Source organism: Gorilla gorilla, chromosome 16 (genome assembly GCF_029281585.2).
Source record: "Gorilla gorilla gorilla isolate KB3781 chromosome 16, NHGRI_mGorGor1-v2.1_pri, whole genome shotgun sequence".
Lineage (NCBI taxonomy): Eukaryota > Metazoa > Chordata > Mammalia > Primates > Hominidae > Gorilla > Gorilla gorilla.
Window position 1 is genome coordinate 11,050,733 of NC_073240.2, and position 23,628 is coordinate 11,074,360.

Consider the following 23,628-nt stretch of genomic DNA (forward strand, 5'->3'; position numbering starts at 1 on the left):
GAATGTACCGGAGTGGAGTGGAGTGGAATGGAGTGGAGTGGAGTGGAGTGGAATGGAATGGAATGGAATGGAATGGAATGGAATGGAATGGAATGGAATGGAATGGAATGGAATGGAATGGAATGGAATGGAATGGAATGGAATGGAATTCCATGGAATGGAATGGAATGGAATGGAATTTAATGGAATGGAATGGAATGGAATCGAATGGAATGGAATGGAATGGAATGGAATGGAATGCAATGGAATAGAATGGAATCAACCTGAGTAGAACGGAATGGAATGGAATGGAAAGTAATGGAATGGAATGGAATGGAATGGAATGGAATGGAATGGAATGTACAAAGTAGAACGGAAAGGAATGGAATGGAATGGAATGGAATGGAATGGAATGGAACGGAATGTACCCGAGTAGAACGGAATGGAATGGAATGGAATGGATTGGAATGGAATGGAATGGAATGGAATGTAACCGAGTAGAACGGAATGGAATGAAATTGAATGGAATGTAACCGAGTTGAACGGAACGGAATGGAATGGAATGGAATGGAAAGGAATGGAATGGAATGGAATGGAATTGAGTGCAATGCAATGCAATGGAATGCAATGGAATGGAAAGGAATGGAATGGAATGGAATGGAATCTACCCGAGTAGAACGGAATGGAATGGAATTGAATGGAATGTAACCGAGTAGAACGGAACGGAATGGAATGGAATGGAATGGAATGCAATGGAATGGAATGGAATGGAATGGAATGGAATGGAATGGAATGGAATGGAATGGAATGGAATGGAATAGAATGGACACCAGTAGAATGGAATGGAATGGAATGGAATGGAATGGAATGGAATGGAATGGAATGGAATGGAATGGAATGGAATCTACCCGAGTAGAACGGAATGGAACGGATTGGAATGGAATGGAATGGACAGGAGCAGAACGGAATGGAACGGAACGGAATGGAATGGAATGGAATGGAATGGAATGCAATGGAATGGAATGGAATGGAATGGAACGGAATGGAATGGAATGGAATGGAATGGAATGGAATGGAATGGAATGGAATGGAATTCAATGGAATGGAATGGAGTGGAATGGAATGGAATCGAATGGAATTGAATGGAATCGAATGGAATCAAATGGGATCGAAAGGAATGGAATGGAATAGAATGGAATCAACCCGAGTAGAACGGAATGGAATGGAATGGAATGGAATGGGATGGAATGGAATGGAATGGAATGGAATGGAATGGAATTCAATGGAATGGAATGGAATGGAATGGAATGGAATGGAATGGAATTCAATGGAATGGAATGGAATGGAATGGAATGTACCAAAGTAGAACGGAAAGGAATGGAATGGAATGGAATGGAATGGAACGGAATGTACCCGAGTAGAAAGGAATGGAATGGAATGGAATGGATTGGAATGGAATGGAATGGAATGGAATGGAATGTAACCGAGTAGAACGGAATGGAATGTAATTGAATGGAATGTAACCGAGTTGAACGGAACAGAATGGAATGGAATGGAATGGAATGGAATGGAATGGAATGGAATGGAATGGAATTGAGTGCTTGCAATGCAATGGAATGCAATGGAATGGAAAGGAATGGAATGGAATGGAATGGAATTTACCCGAGTAGAACGGAATGGAATGGAATTGAATGGAATGTAACCGAGTAGAACGGAACGGAATGGAATGGAATGGAATGGAATGGAATGCAATGGAATGGAATGGAATGGAATGGAATGGAATGGAATGGAATGGAATGGACACCAGTAGAATGGAATGGAATGGAATGGAATGGAATGGAATGGAATGGAATGGAATCTACCCGAGTAGAACGGAATGGAACGGATTGGAATGGAATGGAATGGACAGGAGCAGAACGGAATGGAATGCAATGGAATGGAATGGAATGTACCCGAGCAGAACGGAATGGAATGAAATGGAAATGGAAAGGGAATGGAAATGGAACGGGAATGGAAATGGAACGGGAACGGAAATGGAACGGGAATGGAAATGGAACGGGAACGGAAACGGAACGAGAACGGAAATGGAACGGGAACGGAAACGGAATGGGAACGTAAATGGAACGGGAATGGTAATGGAACGGGAATGGAAATGAAACGGGAATGGAAATGGAACGGGAATGGAAATGGATCGGGAATGGAAATGGAACGGGAATGGTAATGGAACTGGAATGGAAATGGAACGGGAATGGAAAAGAAACGGGAATGGAAATGGAACGGGAATGGAAATGGAATGGGAAAGGAAATGGAATGGAATGGAATGGAATGGAATGTACCGGAGTGGAGTGGAGTGGAGTGGAGTGGAGTAGAGTGCACTGGAACGGAATGGAATGGAATGGAATGGAATGGAACGGAACGGAATGTACCCGAGAAGCACGGAATGGAATGGAATGGAATGGAATGGAATGGAATGGAATGGAATGTACCGGAGTGGAGTGGAGTGGAATGGAGTGGAGTGGAGTGGAGTGGAGTGGAATGGAATGGAATGGAATGGAATGGAATGGAATGGAATGGAATGCAATGGAATGCAATGGAATGGAAAGGAATGGAATGGAATGGAATGGAATGGAATGGAATGGAATGGACACCAGTAGAATGGAATGGAATGGAATGGAATGGAATGGAATGGAATGGAATGGAATGGAATTCAATGGAATGGAATGGAATGGAATGGAATTCAATGGAATGGAATGGAATGGAATGGAATTCAATGGAATGGAATGGAATGGAATGGAATGGAATTCAATGGAATGGAATGGAGTGGAATGGAATGGAATCGAATGGAATTGAATGGAATCGAATGGAATCAAATGGGATCGAATGGAATGGAATGGAATAGAATGGAATCAACCCGAGTAGAACGGAATGGAATGGAATGGAATGGAATAGGATGGAATGGAATGGAATGGAATGGAATGGAATGGAATTCAATGGAATGGAATGGAATGGAATGGAATGGAATGGAATGGAATGGAATGGAATTCCATGGAATGGAATGGAACGGAATGGAATTCAATGGAATGGAATGGAATGGAATGGAATGGAATTCAATGGAATGGAATGGAATGGAATGGAATGGAATGGAATGGAATTCCATGGAATGGAATGGAATGGAATGGAATGGAATGGAATTCCATGGAATGGAATGGAATGGAATGGAATTCTATGGAATGGAATGGAATGGAATCGAATGGAATGGAATGGAATGGAATGGAATGGAATGGAATGGAATAGAATGGAATCAACCTGAGTAGAACGGAATGGAATGGAATGGAATGGAATGGAATGGAATGGAATGGAATGGAATGGAATGGAATGTACCAAAGTAGAACGGAATGGAATGGAATGGAATGGAATGGAATGGAATGGAATGGAATGGAATGGAATGGAATTGAATGGAATGTAACCGAGTTGAACGGAACGGAATGGAATGGAATGGAATGGAATGGAATGGAATGGAATGGAATGGAATTGAGTGCAATGCAATGCAATGGAATGCAATGGAATGGAAAGGAATGGAATTGAATGGAATGGAATCTATCCGAGTAGAACGGAATGGAATGGAATTGAATGGAATGTAACCGAGTAGAACGGAACGGAATGGAATGGAATGGAATGGAATGCAATGGAATGGAATGGAATGGAATGGAATGGAATGGAATGGAATGGAATGGACACCAGTTGAATGGAATGGAATGGAATGGAATGGAATGGAATGGAATGGAATCTACCCGAGTAGAATGGAATGGAACGGAATGGAATGGAATGGAATGGACAGGAGCAGAACGGAATGGAATGCAATGGAATGGAATGGAATGTACCCGAGCAGAACGGAATGGAATGAAATGGAAATGGAAAGGGAATGGAAATGGAACGGGAATGGAAATGGAACGGGAACGGAAATGGAACGGGAATGGTAATGGAACGGGAATGGAAATGGAACGGGAATGGAAATGGAACGGGAATGGAAATGGATCGGGAATGGAAATGGAACGGGAATGGTAATGGAACTGGAATGGAAATGGAACGGGAATGGAAAAGAAACGGGAATGGAAATGGAACGGGAATGGAAATGGAATGGGAATGGAAATGGAATGGAATGGAATGGAATGGAATGGAATGGAATGGAATGTACCGGAGTGGAGTGGAGTGGAGTGGAGTGGAGTAGAGTGCACTGGAACGGAATGGAATGGAATGGAATGGAATGGAACGGAACGGAATGTACCCGAGAAGCACGGAATGGAATGGAATGGAATGGAATGGAATGGAATGGAATGTACCGGAGTGGAGTGGAGTGGAATGGAGTGGAGTGGAGTGGAGTGGAGTGGAATGGAATGGAATGGAATGGAATGGAATGGAATGGAATGCAATGGAATGCAATGGAATGGAAAGGAATGGAATGGAATGGAATGGAATGGAATGGAATGGAATGGAATGGAATGGAATAGAATGGAATCAACCTGAGTAGAACGGAATGGAATGGAATGGAATGTAATGGAATGGAATGGAATGGAATGGAATGGAATGTACCAAAGTAGAACGGAATGGAATGGAATAGAATGGAATGGAATGGAATGGAATGGAATGGAATGTACCCGAGTAGAACGGAATGGAATGGAATGGAATGGATTGGAATGGAATGGAATGGAATGGAATGGAATGTAACCGAGTAGAACGGAATGGAATGTAATTGAATGGAATGTAACCGAGTTGAACGGAACGGAATGGAATGGAATGGAATGGAATGGAATGGAATGGAATTGAGTGCAATGCAATGCAATGGAATGCAATGGAATGGAAAGGAATGGAATTGAATGGAATGGAATCTACCCGAGTAGAACGGAATGGAATGGAATTGAATGGAATGTAACCGAGTAGAACGGAACGGAATGGAATGGAATGGAATGGAATGCAATGGAATGGAATGGAATGGAATGGAATGGAATGGAATGGAATGGAATGGAATGGAATGGACACCAGTTGAATGGAATGGAATGGAATGGAATGGAATGGAATGGAATGGAATGGAATGGAATCTACCCGAGTAGAACGGAATGGAACGGAGTGGAATGGAATGGAATGGACAGGAGCAGAACGGAATGGAATGCAATGGAATGGAATGGAATGTACCCGAGCAGAACGGAATGGAATGAAATGGAAATGGAAAGGGAATGGAAATGGAACGGGAATGGAAATGGAACGGGAACGGAAATGGAACGGGAATGGAAATGGAACGGGAAAGGAAACGGAACGAGAACGGAAATGGAACGGGAACGGAAACGGAACGGGAACGGAAATGGAACGGGAATGGAAATGGAACGGGAACGGAAACGGAACGAGAACGGAAATGGAACGGGAACGGAAACGGAACGGGAACGGAAATGGAACGGGAATGGTAATGGAACGGGAATGGAAATGGAACGAGAATGGAAATGGAACGGGAATGGAAATGGATCGGGAATGGAAATGGAACGGGAATGGTAATGGAACTGGAATGGAAATGGAACGGGAATGGAAAAGAAACGGGAATGGAAATGGAACGGGAATGGAAATGGAATGGGAATGGAAATGGAATGGAATGGAATGGAATGGAATGGAATGGAATGTACCGGAGTGGAGTGGAGTGGAGTGGAGTGGAGTAGAGTGCACTGGAACGGAATGGAATGGAATGGAATGGAATGGAACGGAACGGAATGTACCCGAGAAGCACGGAATGGAATGGAATGGAATGGAATGGAATGGAATGGAATGGAATGTACCGGAGTGGAGTGGAGTGGAATAGAGTGGAGTGGAGTGGAGTGGAGTGGAATGGAATGGAATGGAATGGAATGGAATGGAATGGAATGGAATGCAATGGAATGCAATGGAATGGAAAGGAATGGAATGGAATGGAATGGAATGGAATGGACACCAGTAGAATGGAATGGAATGGAATGGAATGGAATGGAATGGAATGGAATGGAATTCAATGGAATGGAATGGAATGGAATGGAATTCAATGGAATGGAATGGAATGGAATGGAATTCAATGGAATGGAATGGAATGGAATGGAATTCTATGGAATGGAATGGAGTGGAATCGAATGGAATCGAATGGAATCGAATGGAATGGAATGGAATAGAATGGAATCAACCCGAGTAGAACGGAACGGAACGCAACGGAACGGAACGGAACGGAACGGGACGGAACGGAACGGAATGGAATGGAATGGAACGGAATTCCATGGAATGGAATGGAATGGAATGGAATTCTATGGAATGGAATGGAATGGAATGGAATGGAATGGAATGGAATGGAATGGAATTCCATGGAATGGAATGGAATGGAATGGAATTCCATGGAATGGAATGGAATGGAATGGAATGGAATGGAATGGAATGGAATGGAGTGGAATCGAATGGAATCGAATGGAATCGAATGGAATGGAATGGAATAGAATGGAATCAACCCGAGTAGAACGGAACGGAACGCAACGGAACGGAACGGAACGGAACGGGACGGAAAGGAACGGAATGGAATGGAATGGAACGGAATTCCATGGAATGGAATGGAATGGAATGGAATTCAATGGAATGGTATGGAATGGAATGGAATGGAATTCCATGGAATTCCATGGAATGGAATGGAATGGAATGGAATGGAATGGAATGGAATGGAATGGAATTCAATGGAATGGAACGGAATGGATTGGAATGGAATGGAATAGAATGGAATCAACCCGAGTAGAACGGAACGGAACACAACGGAACGGAACGGAACGCAACAGAACGGAACGGAACGGAACGGAACGGAATGGAATGGAATGGAACGGAATTCAGTGGAATGGAATGGAATGGAATGGAATTCTATGGAATGGAATGGAATGGAATGGAATGGAATTCCATGGAATGGAATGGAATGGAATGGAATGGAATGGAATGGAATTCAATGGAATGGAATGGAGTGGAATGGAATGGAATCGAATGGAATTGAATGGAATCGAATGGAATCAAATGGGATCGAATGGAATGGAATGGAATAGAATGGAATCAACCCGAGTAGAAAGGAATTTAATGGAATGGAATGGAATGGGATGGAATGGAATGGAATGGAATGGAATGGAATGGAATTCAATGGAATGGAATGGAATGGAATGGAATGGAATGGAATTCAATGGAATGGAATGGAACGGAATGGAATTCAATGGAATGGAATGGAATGGAATGGAATGGAATTCAATGGAATGGAATGGAATGGAATGGAATGGAATGGAATGGAATGGAATTCCATGGAATGGAATGGAATGGAATGGAATTCAATGGAATGGAATGGAATGGAATCGAATGGAATGGAATGGAATGGAATGGAATGGAATGGAATGGAATAGAATGGAATCAACCTGAGTAGAACGGAATGGAATGGAATGGAATGGAATGGAATGGAATGGAATGGAATGGAATGGAATGGAATGGAATGTACCAAAGTAGAACGGAAAGGAATGGAATGGAATGGAATGGAATGGAATGGAATGGAATGGAATGTACCCGAGTAGAACGGAATGGAATGGAATGGAATGGATTGGAATGGAATGGAATGGAATGGAATGTAACCGAGTAGAACGGAATGGAATGTAATTGAATGGAATGTAACCGAGTTGAACGGAACGGAATGGAATGGAATGGAATGGAAAGGAATGGAATGGAATGGAATGGAATTGAGTGCAATGCAATGCAATGGAATGCAATGGAATGGAAAGGAATGGAATGGAATGGAATGGAATCTACCCGAGTAGAACGGAATGGAATGGAATTGAATGGAATGTAACCGAGTAGAACGGAACGGAATGGAATGGAATGGAATGGAATGCAATGGAATGGAATGGAATGGAATGGAATGGAATGGAATGGAATGGAATGGAATGGAATGGAATGGAATAGAATGGACACCAGTAGAATGGAATGGAATGGAATGGAATGGAATGGAATGGAATGGAATGGAATGGAATGGAATGGAATGGAATGGAATGGAATCTACCCGAGTAGAACGGAATGGAACGGATTGGAATGGAATGGAATGGACAGGAGCAGAAAGGAATGGAACGGAACGGAATGGAATGGAATGGAATGGAATGGAATGCAATGGAATGGAATGGAATGGAATGGAATGGAATGGAATGGAATGGAATGGACACCAGTAGAATGGAATGGAATGGAATGGAATGGAATGGAATGGAATGGAATGGAATGGAATCTACCCGAGTAGAACGGAATGGAACGGAATGGAATGGAATGGAATGGACAGGAGCAGAACGGAATGGAATGCAATGGAATGGAATGGAATGTACCCGAGCAGAACGGAATGGAATGAAATGGAAACGGAACGAGAACGGAAATGGAACGGGAACGGAAACGGAACGGGAACGGAAATGGAACGGGAATGGTAACGGAACGGGAATGGAAATGGAACGGGAATGGAAAAGGAACGGGAATGGAAATGGATCGGGAATGGAAATGGAACGGGAATGGTAATGGAACTGGAATGGAAATGGAACGGGAATGGAAAAGAAACGGGAATGGAAATGGAACGGGAATGGAAATGGAATGGGAATGGAAATGGAATGGAATGGAATTGAATGGAATGGAATGGAATGTACCGGAGTGGAGTGGAGTGGAATGGAGTGGAGTGGAGTGGAGTGGAGTGGAGTGGAATGGAATGGAATGGAATGGAATGGAATGGAATGGAATGGAATGCAATGGAATGCAATGGAATGGAAAGGAATGGAATGGAATGGAATGGAATGGAATGGAATGGAATGGACAACAATAGAATGGAATGGAATGGAATGGAATGGAATGGAATGGAATGGAATGGAATGGAATGGAATGGAATGGAATTCAATGGAATGGAATGGAATGGAATGGAATTCAATGGAATGGAATGGAATGGAATGGAATTCTATGGAATGGAATGGAGTGGAATCGAATGGAATCGAATGGAATCGAATGGAATGGAATGGAATAGAATGGAATCAACCCGAGTAGAACGGAACGCAACGCAACGGAACGGAACGGAACGGAACGGGACGGAACGGAACGGAATGGAATGGAATGGAACGGAATTCCATGGAATGGAATGGAATGGAATGGAATGGAATGGAATGGAATGGAATTCAATGGAATGGAACGGAATGGATTGGAATGGAATGGAATAGAATGGAATCAACCCGAGTAGAACAGAACGGAACACAACGGAACGGAACGGAACGCAACGGAACGGAACGGAACGGAACGGAATGGAATGGAATGGAACGGAATTCAGTGGAATGGAATGGAATGGAATGGAATGGAATGGAATGGAATGGAATTCAATGGAATGTAATGGAGTGGAATGGAATGGAATCGAATGGAATTGAATGGAATCGAATGGAATCAAATGGGATCGAAAGGAATGGAATGGAATAGAATGGAATCAACCCGAGTAGAACGGAATGGAATGGAATGGAATGGAATGGGATGGAATGGAATGGAATGGAATGGAACGGAATTCAGTGGAATGGAATGGAATGGAATGGAATGGAATGGAATTCGATGGAATGGAATGGAATGGAATGGAATGGAATGGAATGGAATTCTATGGAATGGAATGGAATGGAATGGAATGTACCAAAGTAGAACGGAAAGGAATGGAATGGAATGGAATGGAATGGAACGGAATGTACCCGAGTAGAACGGAATGGAATGGAATGGAATGGATTGGAATGGAATGGAATGGAATGGAATGGAATGTAACCGAGTAGAACGGAATGGAATGTAATTGAATGGAATGTTACCGAGTTGAACTGAACGGAATGGAATGGAATGGAATGGAATGGAATGGAATGGAATTGAGTGCTTGCAATGCAATGGAATGCAATGGAATGGAAAGGAATGGAATGGAATGGAATGGAATTTACCCGAGTAGAACGGAATGGAATGGAATTGAATGGAATGTAACCGAGTAGAACGGAACGGAATGGAATGGAATGGAATGGAATGGAATGGATTGCAATGGAATGGAATGGAATGGAATGGAATGGAATGGAATGGAATGGAATGGACACCAGTAGAATGGAATGGAATGGAATGGAATGGAATGGAATGGAATGGAATGGAATGGAATCTACCCGAGTAGAACGGAATGGAACGGATTGGAATGGAATGGAATGGACAGGAGCAGAACGGAATGGAATGCAATGGAATGGAATGGAATGTACCCGAGCAGAACGGAATGGAATGAAATGGAAATGGAAAGGGAATGGAAATGGAACGGGAATGGAAATGGAACGGGAACGGAAATGGAACGGGAATGGAAATGGAACGGGAACGGAAACGGAACGAGAACGGAAATGGAACGGGAACGGAAACGGAACGGGAACGGAAATGGAACGGGAATGGTAATGGAACGGGAATGGAAATGAAACGGGAATGGAAATGGAACGGGAATGGAAATGGATCGGGAATGGAAATGGAACGGGAATGGTAATGGAACTGGAATGGAAATGGAACGGGAATGGAAAAGAAACGGGAATGGAAATGGAACGGGAATGGAAATGGAATGGGAAAGGAAATGGAATGGAATGGAATGGAATGGAATGTACCGGAGTGGAGTCGAGTGGAGTGGAGTGGAGTAGAGTGCACTGGAACGGAATGGAATGGAATGGAATGGAATGGAACGGAACGGAATGTACCCGAGAAGCACGGAATGGAATGGAATGGAATGGAATGGAATGGAATGGAATGGAATGGAATGTACCGGAGTGGAGTGGAGTGGAATGGAGTGGAGTGGAATGGAATGGAATGGAATGGAATGGAATGGAATGCAATGGAATGCAATGGAATGGAAAGGAATGGAATGGAATGGAATGGAATGGAATGGAATGGAATGGACACCAGTAGAATGGAATGGAATGGAATGGAATGGAATGGAATGGAATGGAATGGAATGGAATGGAATGGAATTCAATGGAATGGAATGGAATGGAATGGAATTCAATGGAATGGAATGGAATGGAATGGAATTCAATGGAATGGAATGGAATGGAATGGAATGGAATTCAATGGAATGGAATGGAGTGGAATGGAATGGAATGGAATGGAATGGAATGGAATGGACACCAGTAGAATGGAATGGAATGGAATGGAATGGAATGGAATGGAATGGAATGGAATGGAATGGAATTCAATGGAATGGAATGGAATGGAATGGAATTCAATGGAATGGAATGGAATGGAATGGAATTCAATGGAATGGAATGGAATGGAATGGAATGGAATTCAATGGAATGGAATGGAGTGGAATGGAATGGAATCGAATGGAATTGAATGGAATCGAATGGAATCAAATGGGATCGAATGGAATGGAATGGAATAGAATGGAATCAACCCGAGTAGAACGGAATGGAATGGAATGGAATGGAATGGGATGGAATGGAATGGAATGGAATGGAATGGAATGGAATGGAATGGAATGGAATGGAATAGAATGGACACCAGTAGAATGGAATGGAATGGAATGGAATGGAATGGAATGGAATGGAATGGAATGGAATGGAATGGAATCTACCCGAGTAGAACGGAATGGAACGGATTGGAATGGAATGGAATGGACAGGAGCAGAACGGAATGGAACGGAACGGAATGGAATGGAATGGAATGGAATGGAATGCAATGGAATGGAATGGAATGGAATGGAATGGAATGGAATGGAATGGAATGGAATGGACACCAGTAGAATGGAATGGAATGGAATGGAATGGAATGGAATGGAATGGAATGGAATGGAATGGAATCTACCCGAGTAGAACGGAATGGAACGGAATGGAATGGAATGGAATGGACAGGAGCAGAACGGAATGGAATGCAATGGAATGGAATGGAATGTACCCGAGCAGAACGGAATGGAATGAAATGGAAATGGAAAGGGAATGGAAATGGAACGGGAATGGAAATGGAACGGGAACCGAAATGGAACGGGAATGGAAATGGAACGGGAACGGAAACGGAACGGGAACGGAAATGGAACGGGAATGGTAACGGAACGGGAATGGAAATGGAACGGGAATGGAAAAGGAACGGGAATGGAAATGGATCGGGAATGGAAATGGAACGGGAATGGTAATGGAACTGGAATGGAAATGGAACGGGAATGGAAAAGAAACGGGAATGGAAATGGAACGGGAATGGAAATGGAATGGGAATGGAAATGGAATGGAATGGAATTGAATGGAATGGAATGGAATGTACCGGAGTGGAGTGGAGTGGAATGGAGTGGAGTGGAGTGGAGTGGAGTGGAGTGGAATGGAATGGAATGGAATGGAATGGAATGGAATGGAATGCAATGGAATGCAATGGAATGGAAAGGAATGGAATGGAATGGAATGGAATGGAATGGAATGGAATGGACAACAATAGAATGGAATGGAATGGAATGGAATGGAATGGAATGGAATGGAATGGAATGGAATGGAATGGATTGGAATTCCATGGAATGGAATGGAATGGAATGGAATTCAATGGAATGGAATGGAATGGAATGGAATTCCATGGAATGGAATGGAATGGAATGGAATTCCATGGAATGGAATGGAATGGAATGGAATTCTATGGAATGGAATGGAGTGGAATCGAATGGAATCGAATGGAATCGAATGGAATGGAATGGAATAGAATGGAATCAACCCGAGTAGAACGGAACGGAACGCAACGGAACGGAACGGAACGGAACGGGACGGAACGGAACGGAATGGAATGGAATGGAACGGAATTCCATGGAATGGAATGGAATGGAATGGAATGGAATGGAATGGAATGGAATGGAATGGAATTCAATGGAATGGAACGGAATGGATTGGAATGGAATGGAATAGAATGGAATCAACCCGAGTAGAACGGAACGGAACACAACGGAACGGAACGGAACGCAACGGAACGGAACGGAACGGAACGGAATGGAATGGAATGGAACGGAATTCAGTGGAATGGAATGGAATGGAATGGAATGGAATGGAATGGAATGGAATTCAATGGAATGGAATGGAGTGGAATGGAATGGAATCGAATGGAATTGAATGGAATCGAATGGAATCAAATGGGATCGAAAGGAATGGAATGGAATAGAATGGAATCAACCCGAGTAGAACGGAATGGAATGGAATGGAATGGAATGGGATGGAATGGAATGGAATGGAATGGAATGGAATGGAATTCGATGGAATGGAATGGAATAGAATGGAATGGAATGGAATGGAATGGAATTCTATGGAATGGAATGGAATGGAATGGAATGTACCAAAGTAGAACGGAAAGGAATGGAATGGAATGGAATGGAATGGAACGGAATGTACCCGAGTAGAACGGAATGGAATGGAATGGAATGGATTGGAATGGAATGGAATGGAATGGAATGGAATGGAATGTAACCGAGTAGAACGGAATGGAATGTAATTGAATGGAATGTAACCGAGTTGAACGGAACGGAATGGAATGGAATGGAATGGAATGGAATGGAATGGAATTGAGTGCTTGCAATGCAATGGAATGCAATGGAATGGAAAGGAATGGAATGGAATGGAATGGAATTTACCCGAGTAGAACGGAATGGAATGGAATTGAATGGAATGTAACCGAGTAGAACGGAACGGAATGGAATGGAATGGAATGGAATGGAATGGAATGCAATGGAATGGAATGGAATGGAATGGAATGGAATGGAATGGAATGGACATCAGTAGAATGGAATGGAATGGAATGGAATGGAATGGAATGGAATGGAATGGAATCTACCCGAGTAGAACGGAATGGAACGGATTGGAATGGAATGGAATGGACAGGAGCAGAACGGAATGGAATGCAATGGAATGGAATGGAATGTACCCGAGCAGAACGGAATGGAATGAAATGGAAATGGAAAGGGAATGGAAATGGAACGGGAATGGAAATGGAACGGGAACGGAAATGGAACGGGAATGGAAATGGAACGGGAACGGAAACGGAACGAGAACGGAAATGGAACGGGAACGGAAACGGAACGGGAACGGAAATGGAACGGGAATGGTAATGGAACGGGAATGGAAATGAAACGGGAATGGAAATGGAACGGGAATGGAAATGGATCGGGAATGGAAATGGAACGGGAATGGTAATGGAACTGGAATGGAAATGGAACGGGAATGGAAAAGAAACGGGAATGGAAATGGAACGGGAATGGAAATGGAATGGGAAAGGAAATGGAATGGAATGGAATGGAATGGAATGTACCGGAGTGGAGTGGAGTGGAGTGGAGTGGAGTAGAGTGCACTGGAACGGAATGGAATGGAATGGAATGGAATGGAACGGAACGGAATGTACCCGAGAAGCACGGAATGGAATGGAATGGAATGGAATGGAATGGAATGGAATGGAATGGAATGTACCGGAGTGGAGTGGAGTGGAATGGAGTGGAGTGGAGTGGAGTGGAGTGGAATGGAATGGAATGGAATGGAATGGAATGGAATGGAATGCAATGGAATGCAATGGAATGGAAAGGAATGGAATGGAATGGAATGGAATGGAATGGAATGGAATGGAATGGACACCAGTAGAATGGAATGGAATGGAATGGAATGGAATGGAATGGAATGGAATGGAATGGAATGGAATTCAATGGAATGGAATGGAATGGAATGGAATTCAATGGAATGGAATGGAATGGAATGGAATTCAATGGAATGGAATGGAATGGAATGGAATGGAATTCCATGGATTGGAATGGAGTGGAATGGAATGGAATCGAATGGAATTGAATGGAATCGAATGGAATCAAATGGGATCGAATGGAATGGAATGGAATAGAATGGAATCAACCCGAGTAGAACGGAATGGAATGGAATGGAATGGAATGGGATGGAATGGAATGGAATGGAATGGAATGGAATGGAATGGAATTCAATGGAATGGAATGGAATGGAATGGAATGGAATGGAATGGAATGGAATGGAATGGAATGGAATTCAATGGAATGGAATGGAACGGAATGGAATTCAATGGAATGGAATGGAATGGAATGGAATGGAATGGAATGGAATTCCATGGAATGGAATGGAATGGAATGGAATTCAATGGAATGGAATGGAATGGAATGGAATTCCATGGAATGGAATGGAATGGAATGGAATTCAATGGAATGGAATGGAATGGAATGGAATTCCATGGAATGGAATGGAATGGAATTCCATGGAATGGAATGGAATGGAATGGAATTCAATGGAATGGAATGGAATGGAATGGAATTCTATGGAATGGAATGGAGTGGAATCGAATGGAATCGAATGGAATCGAATGGAATGGAATGGAATAGAATGGAATCAACCCGAGTAGAACGGAACGGAACGCAACGGAACGGAACGGAACGGAACGGGACGGAACGGAACGGAATGGAATGGAATGGAACGGAATTCCATGGAATGGAATGGAATGGAATGGAATGGAATGGAATGGAATGGAATGGAATTCAATGGAATGGAACGGAATGGATTGGAATGGAATGGAATAGAATGGAATCAACCCGAGTAGAACGGAACGGAACACAACGGAACGGAACGGAACGCAACGGAACGGAACGGAACGGAACGGAATGGAATGGAATGGAACGGAATTCAGTGGAATGGAATGGAATGGAATGGAATGGAATGGAATGGAATGGAATGGAATTCAATGGAATGGAATGGAGTGGAATGGAATGGAATCGAATGGAATTGAATGGAATCGAATGGAATCAAATGGGATCGAAAGGAATGGAATGGAATAGAATGGAATCAACCCGAGTAGAACGGAATGGAATGGAATGGAATGGAATGGGATGGAATGGAATGGAATGGAATGGAATGGAATGGAATTCGATGGAATGGAATGGAATGGAATGGAATGGAATGGAATGGAATGGAATTCTATGGAATGGAATGGAATGGAATGGAATGTACCAAAGTAGAACGGAAAGGAATGGAATGGAATGGAATGGAATGGAACGGAATGTACCCGAGTAGAACGGAATGGAATGGAATGGAATGGATTGGAATGGAATGGAATGGAATGGAATGGAATGTAACCGAGTAGAACGGAATGGAATGTAATTGAATGGAATGTAACCGAGTTGAACGGAACGGAATGGAATGGAATGGAATGGAATGGAATGGAATGGAATTGAGTGCTTGCAATGCAATGGAATGCAATGGAATGGAAAGGAATGGAATGGAATGGAATGGAATTTACCCGAGTAGAACGGAATGGAATGGAATTGAATGGAATGTAACCGAGTAGAACGGAACGGAATGGAATGGAATGGAATGGAATGGAATGGAATGCAATGGAATGGAATGGAATGGAATGGAATGGAATGGAATGGAATGGAATGGACATCAGTAGAATGGAATGGAATGGAATGGAATGGAATGGAATGGAATGGAATGGAATGGAATCTACCCGAGTAGAACGGAATGGAACGGATTGGAATGGAATGGAATGGACAGGAGCAGAACGGAATGGAATGCAATGGAATGGAATGGAATGTACCCGAGCAGAACGGAATGGAATGAAATGGAAATGGAAAGGGAATGGAAATGGAACGGGAATGGAAATGGAACGGGAACGGAAATGGAACGGGAATGGAAATGGAACGGGAACGGAAACGGAACGAGAACGGAAATGGAACGGGAACGGAAACGGAACGGGAACGGAAATGGAACGGGAATGGTAATGGAACGGGAATGGAAATGAAACGGGAATGGAAATGGAACGGGAATGGAAATGGATCGGGAATGGAAATGGAACGGGAATGGTAATGGAACTGGAATGGAAATGGAACGGGAATGGAAAAGAAACGGGAATGGAAATGGAACGGGAATGGAAATGGAATGGGAAAGGAAATGGAATGGAATGGAATGGAATGGAATGTACCGGAGTGGAGTGGAGTGGAGTGGAGTGGAGTAGAGTGCACTGGAACGGAATGGAATGGAATGGAATGGAATGGAACGGAACGGAATGTACCCGAGAAGCACGGAATGGAATGGAATGGAATGGAATGGAATGGAATGGAATGGAATGTACCGGAGTGGAGTGGAGTGGAATGGAGTGGAGTGGAGTGGAGTGGAGTGGAATGGAATGGAATGGAATGTAATGGAATGGAATGCAATGGAATGCAATGGAATGGAAAGGAATGGAATGGAATGGAATGGAATGGAATGGAATGGAATGGAATGGACACCAGTAGAATGGAATGGAATGGAATGGAATGGAATGGAATGGAATGGAATGGAATGGAATGGAATTCAATGGAATGGAATGGAATGGAATGGAATTCAATGGAATGGAATGGAATGGAATGGAATTCAATGGAATGGAATGGAATGGAATGGAATGGAATTCCATGGAATGGAATGGAGTGGAATGGAATGGAATCGAATGGAATTGAATGGAATCGAATGGAATCAAATGGGATCGAATGGAATGGAATGGAATAGAATGGAATCAACCCGAGTAGAACGGAATGGAATGGAATGGAATGGAATGGGATGGAATGGAATGGAATGGAATGGAATGGAATGGAATGGAATTCAATGGAATGGAATGGAATGGAATGGAATGGAATGGAATGGAATGGAATGGAATTCAATGGAATGGAATGGAACGGAATGGAATTCAATGGAATGGAATGGAATGGAATGGAATGGAATGGAATGGAATTCCATGGAATGGAATGGAATGGAATGGAATTCAATGGAATGGAATGGAATGGAATTCCATGGAATGGAATGGAATGGAATGGAATTCAATGGAATGGAATGGAATGGAATGGAATTCTATGGAATGGAATGGAGTGGAATCGAATGGAATCGAATGGAATCGAATGGAATGGAATGGAATAGAATGGAATCAACCCGAGTAGAACGGAACGGAACGCAACGGAACGGAACGGAACGGAACGGGACGGAACGGAACGGAATGGAATGGAATGGAACGGAATTCCATGGAATGGAATGGAATGGAATGGAATGGAATGGAATGGAATGGAATGGAATTCAATGGAATGGAACGGAATGGATTGGAATGGAATGGAATAGAATGGAATCAACCCGAGTAGAACGGAACGGAACACAACGGAACGGAACGGAACGCAACGGAACGGAACGGAACGGAACGGAATGGAATGGAATGGAACGGAATTCAGTGGAATGGAATGGAATGGAATGGAATGGAATGGAATGGAATTCAATGGAATGGAATGGAGTGGAATGGAATGGAATCGAATGGAATTGAATGGAATCGAATGGAATCAAATGGGATCGAAAGGAATGGAATGGAATAGAATGGAATCAACCCGAGTAGAACGGAATGGAATGGAATGGAATGGAATGGGATGGAATGGAATGGAATGGAATGGAATGGAATGGAATTCGATGGAATGGAATGGAATGGAATGGAATGGAATGGAATGGAATGGAATTCTATGGAATGGAATGGAATGGAATGGAATGTACCAAAGTAGAACGGAAAGGAATGGAATGGAATGGAATGGAATGGAACGGAATGTACCCGAGTAGAACGGAATGGAATGGAATGGAATGGATTGGAATGGAATGGAATGGAATGGAATGGAATGTAACCGAGTAGAACGGAATGGAATGTAATTGAATGGAATGTAACCGAGTTGAACGGAACGGAATGGAATGGAATGGAATGGAATGGAATGGAATGGAATTGACTGCTTGCAATGCAATGGAATGCAATGGAATGGAAAGGAATGGAATGGAATGGAATGGAATTTACCCGAGTAGAACGGAATGGAATGGAATTGAATGGAATGTAACCGAGTAGAACGGAACGGAATGGAATGGAATGGAATGGAATGGAATGGAATGCAATGGAATGGAATGGAATGGAATGGAATGGAATGGAATGGAATGGACATCAGTAGAATGGAATGGAATGGAATGGAATGGAATGGAATGGAATGGAATGGAATCTACCCGAGTAGAACGGAATGGAACGGATTGGAATGGAATGGAATGGACAGGAGCAGAACGGAATGGAATGCAATGGAATGGAATGGAATGTACCCGAGCAGAACGGAATGGAATGAAATGGAAATGGAAAGGGAATGGAAATGGAACGGGAATGGAAATGGAACGGGAACGGAAATGGAACGGGAATGGAAATGGAACGGGAACGGAAACGGAACGAGAACGGAAATGGAACGGGAACGGAAACGGAACGGGAACGGAAATGGAACGGGAATGGTAATGGAACGGGAATGGAAATGAAACGGGAATGGAAATGGAACGGGAATGGAAATGGATCGGGAATGGAAATGGAACGGGAATGGTAATGGAACTGGAATGGAAATGGAACGGGAATGGAAAAGAAACGGGAATGGAAATGGAACGGGAATGGAAATGGAATGGGAAAGGAAATGGAATGGAATGGAATGGAATGGAATGTACCGGAGTGGAGTGGAGTGGAGTGGAGTGGAGTAGAGTGCACTGGAACGGAATGGAATGGAATGGAATGGAATGGAACGGAACGGAATGTACCCGAGAAGCACGGAATGGAATGGAATGGAATGGAATGGAATGGAATGGAATGGAATGGAATGTACCGGAGTGGAGTGGAGTGGAATGGAGTGGAGTGGAGTGGAGTGGAGTGGAATGGAATGGAATGGAATGGAATGGAATGGAATGCAATGGAATGCAATGGAATGGAAAGGAATGGAATGGAATGGAATGGAATGGAATGGAATGGAATGGAATGGACACCAGTAGAATGGAATGGAATGGAATGGAATGGAATGGAATGGAATGGAATGGAATGGAATGGAATTCAATGGAATGGAATGGAATGGAATGGAATTCAATGGAATGGAATGGAATGGAATGGAATTCAATGGAATGGAATGGAATGGAATGGAATGGAATTCCATGGAATGGAATGGAGTGGAATGGAATGGAATCGAATGGAATTGAATGGAATCGAATGGAATCAAATGGGATCGAATGGAATGGAATGGAATAGAATGGAATCAACCCGAGTAGAACGGAATGGAATGGAATGGAATGGAATGGGATGGAATGGAATGGAATGGAATGGAATGGAATGGAATGGAATTCAAAGGAATGGAATGGAATGGAATGGAATGGAATGGAATGGAATGGAATGGAATGGAATTCAATGGAATGGAATGGAACGGAATGGAATTCAATGGAATGGAATGGAATGGAATGGAATGGAATGGAATGGAATTCCATGGAATGGAATGGAATGGAATGGAATTCTATGGAATGGAATGGAATGGAATCGAATGGAATGGAATGGAATGGAATGGAATGGAATGGAATGGAATAGAATGGAATCAACCTGAGTAGAACGGAATGGAATGGAATGGAATGGAATGGAATGGAATGGAATGGAATGGAATGGAATGGAATGTACCAAAGTAGAACGGAATGGAATGGAATGGAATGGAATGGAATGGAATGGAATGGAATGGAATGGAATGGAATGTAATTGAATGGAATGTAACCGAGTTGAACGGAACGGAATGGAATGGAATGGAATGGAATGGAATGGAATGGAATGGAATGGAATTGAGTGCAATGCAATGCAATGGAATGCAATGGAATGGAAAGGAATGGAATTGAATGGAATGGAATCTATCCGAGTAGAACGGAATGGAATGGAATTGAATGGAATGTAACCGAGTAGAATGGAACGGAATGGAATGGAATGGAATGGAATGCAATGGAATGGAATGGAATGGAATGGAATGGAATGGAATGGAATGGACACCAGTTGAATGGAATGGAATGGAATGGAATGGAATGGAATGGAATGGAATGCAATGGAATGGAATGGAATGGAATGGAATGGAATGGAATGGAATGGACACCAGTTGAATGGAATGGAATGGAATGGAATGGAATGGAATGGAATGGAATGGAATGGAATGGAATCTACCCGAGTAGAACGGAATGGAACGGAATGGAATGGAATGGAATGGACAGGAGCAGAACGGAATGGAATGCAATGGAATGGAATGGAATGTACCCGAGCAGAACGGAATGGAATGAAATGGAAATGGAAAGGGAATGGAAATGGAACGGGAATGGAAATGGAACGGGAACGGAAATGGAACGGGAATGGTAATGGAACGGGAATGGAAATGGAACGGGAATGGAAATGGAACGGGAATGGGAATGGATCGGGAATGGAAATGGAACGGGAATGGTAATGGAACTGGAATGGAAATGGAACGGGAATGGAAAAGAAACGGGAATGGAAATGGAACGGGAATGGAAATGGAATGGGAATGGAAATGGAATGGAATGGAATGGAATGGAATGGAATGGAATGGAATGTACCGGAGTGGAGTGGAGTGGAGTGGAGTGGAGTAGAGTGCACTGGAACGGAATGGAATGGAATGGAATGGAATGGAACGGAACGGAATGTACCCGAGAAGCACGGAATGGAATGGAATGGAATGGAATGGAATGGAATGGAATGGAATGTACCGGAGTGGAGTGGAGTGGAATGGAGTGGAGTGGATTGGAGTGGAGTGGAATGGAATGGAATGGAATGGAATGGAATGGAATGGAATGGAATGCAATGGAATGCAATGGAATGGAAAGGAATGGAATGGAATGGAATGGAATTCCATGGAATGGAATGGAATGGAATGGAATGGAATGGAATGGAATGGAATAGAATGGAATCAACCTGAGTAGAATGGAATGGAATGGAATGGAATGTAATGGAATGGAATGGAATGGAATGGAATGGAATGGAATGGAATGTACCAAAGTAGAACGGAATGGAATGGAATAGAATGGAATGGAATGGAATGGAATGGAATGGAATGGAATGGAATGGAATGTACCCGAGTAGAACGGAATGGAATGGAATGGAATGGATTGGAATGGAATGGAATGGAATGGAATGGAATGTAACCGAGTAGAACGGAATGGAATGTAATTGAATGGAATGTAACCGAGTTGAAAGGAACGGAATGGAATGGAATGGAATGGAATGGAATGGAATGGAATGGAATTGAGTGCAATGCAATGCAATGGAATGCAATGGAATGGAAAGGAATGGAACTGAATGGAATGGAATCTACCCGAGTAGAACGGAATTGAATGGAATTGAATGGAATGTAACCGAGTAGAACGGAACGGAATGGAATGGAATGGAATGGAATGCAATGGAATGGAATGGAATGGAATGGAATGGAATGGAATGGAATGGAATGGAATGGACACCAGTTGAATGGAATGGAATGGAATGGAATGGAATGGAATGGAATGGAATCTACCCGAGTAGAACGGAATGGAACGGAGTGGAATGGAATGGAATGGACAGGAGCAGAACGGAATGGAATTCAATGGAATGGAATGGAATGTACCCGAGCAGAACGGAATGGAATGAAATGGAAATGGAAAGGGAATGGAAATGGAACGGGAATGGAAATGGAACGGGAACGGAAATGGAACGGGAATGGAAATGGAACGGGAAAGGAAACGGAACGAGAACGGAAATGGAACGGGAACGGAAACGGAACGGGAACGGAAATGGAACGGGAATGGAAATGGAACGGGAACGGAAACGGAACGAGAACGGAAATGGAACGGGAACGGAAACGGAACGGGAACGGAAATGGAACGGGAATGGTAATGGAACGGGAATGGAAATGGAACGAGAATGGAAATGGAACGGGAATGGAAATGGATCGGGAATGGAAATGGAACGGGAATGGTAATGGAACTGGAATGGAAATGGAACAGGAATGGAAAAGAAACGGGAATGGAAATGGAACGGGAATGGAAATGGAATGGGAATGGAAATGGAATGGAATGGAATGGAATGGAATGGAATGGAATGTACCGGAGTGGAGTGGAGTGGAGTGGAGTGGAGTAGAGTGCACTGGAACGGAATGGAATGGAATGGAATGGAATGGAACGGAACGGAATGTACCCGAGAAGCACGGAATGGAATGGAATGGAATGGAATGGAATGGAATGGAATGTACCGGAGTGGAGTGGAGTGGAATGGAGTGGAGTGGAGTGGAGTGGAGTGGAATGGAATGGAATGGAATGGAATGGAATGGAATGGAATGGAATGCAATGGAATGCAATGGAATGGAAAGGAATGGAATGGAATGGAATGGAATGGAATGGAATGGAATGGACACCAGTAGAATGGAATGGAATGGAATGGAATGGAATGGAATGGAATGGAATGGAATTCAATGGAATGGAATGGAATGGAATGGAATTCAATGGAATGGAATGGAATGGAATGGAATTCAATGGAATGGAATGGAATGGAATGGAATTCTATGGAATGGAATGGAGTGGAATCGAATGGAATCGAATGGAATCGAATGGAATGGAATGGAATAGAATGGAATCAACCCGAGTAGAACGGAACGGAATGCAACGGAACGGAACGGAACGGAACGGGACGGAACGGAACGGAATGGAATGGAATGGAACGGAATTCCATGGAATGGAATGGAATGGAATGGAATTCAATGGAATGGAATGGAAT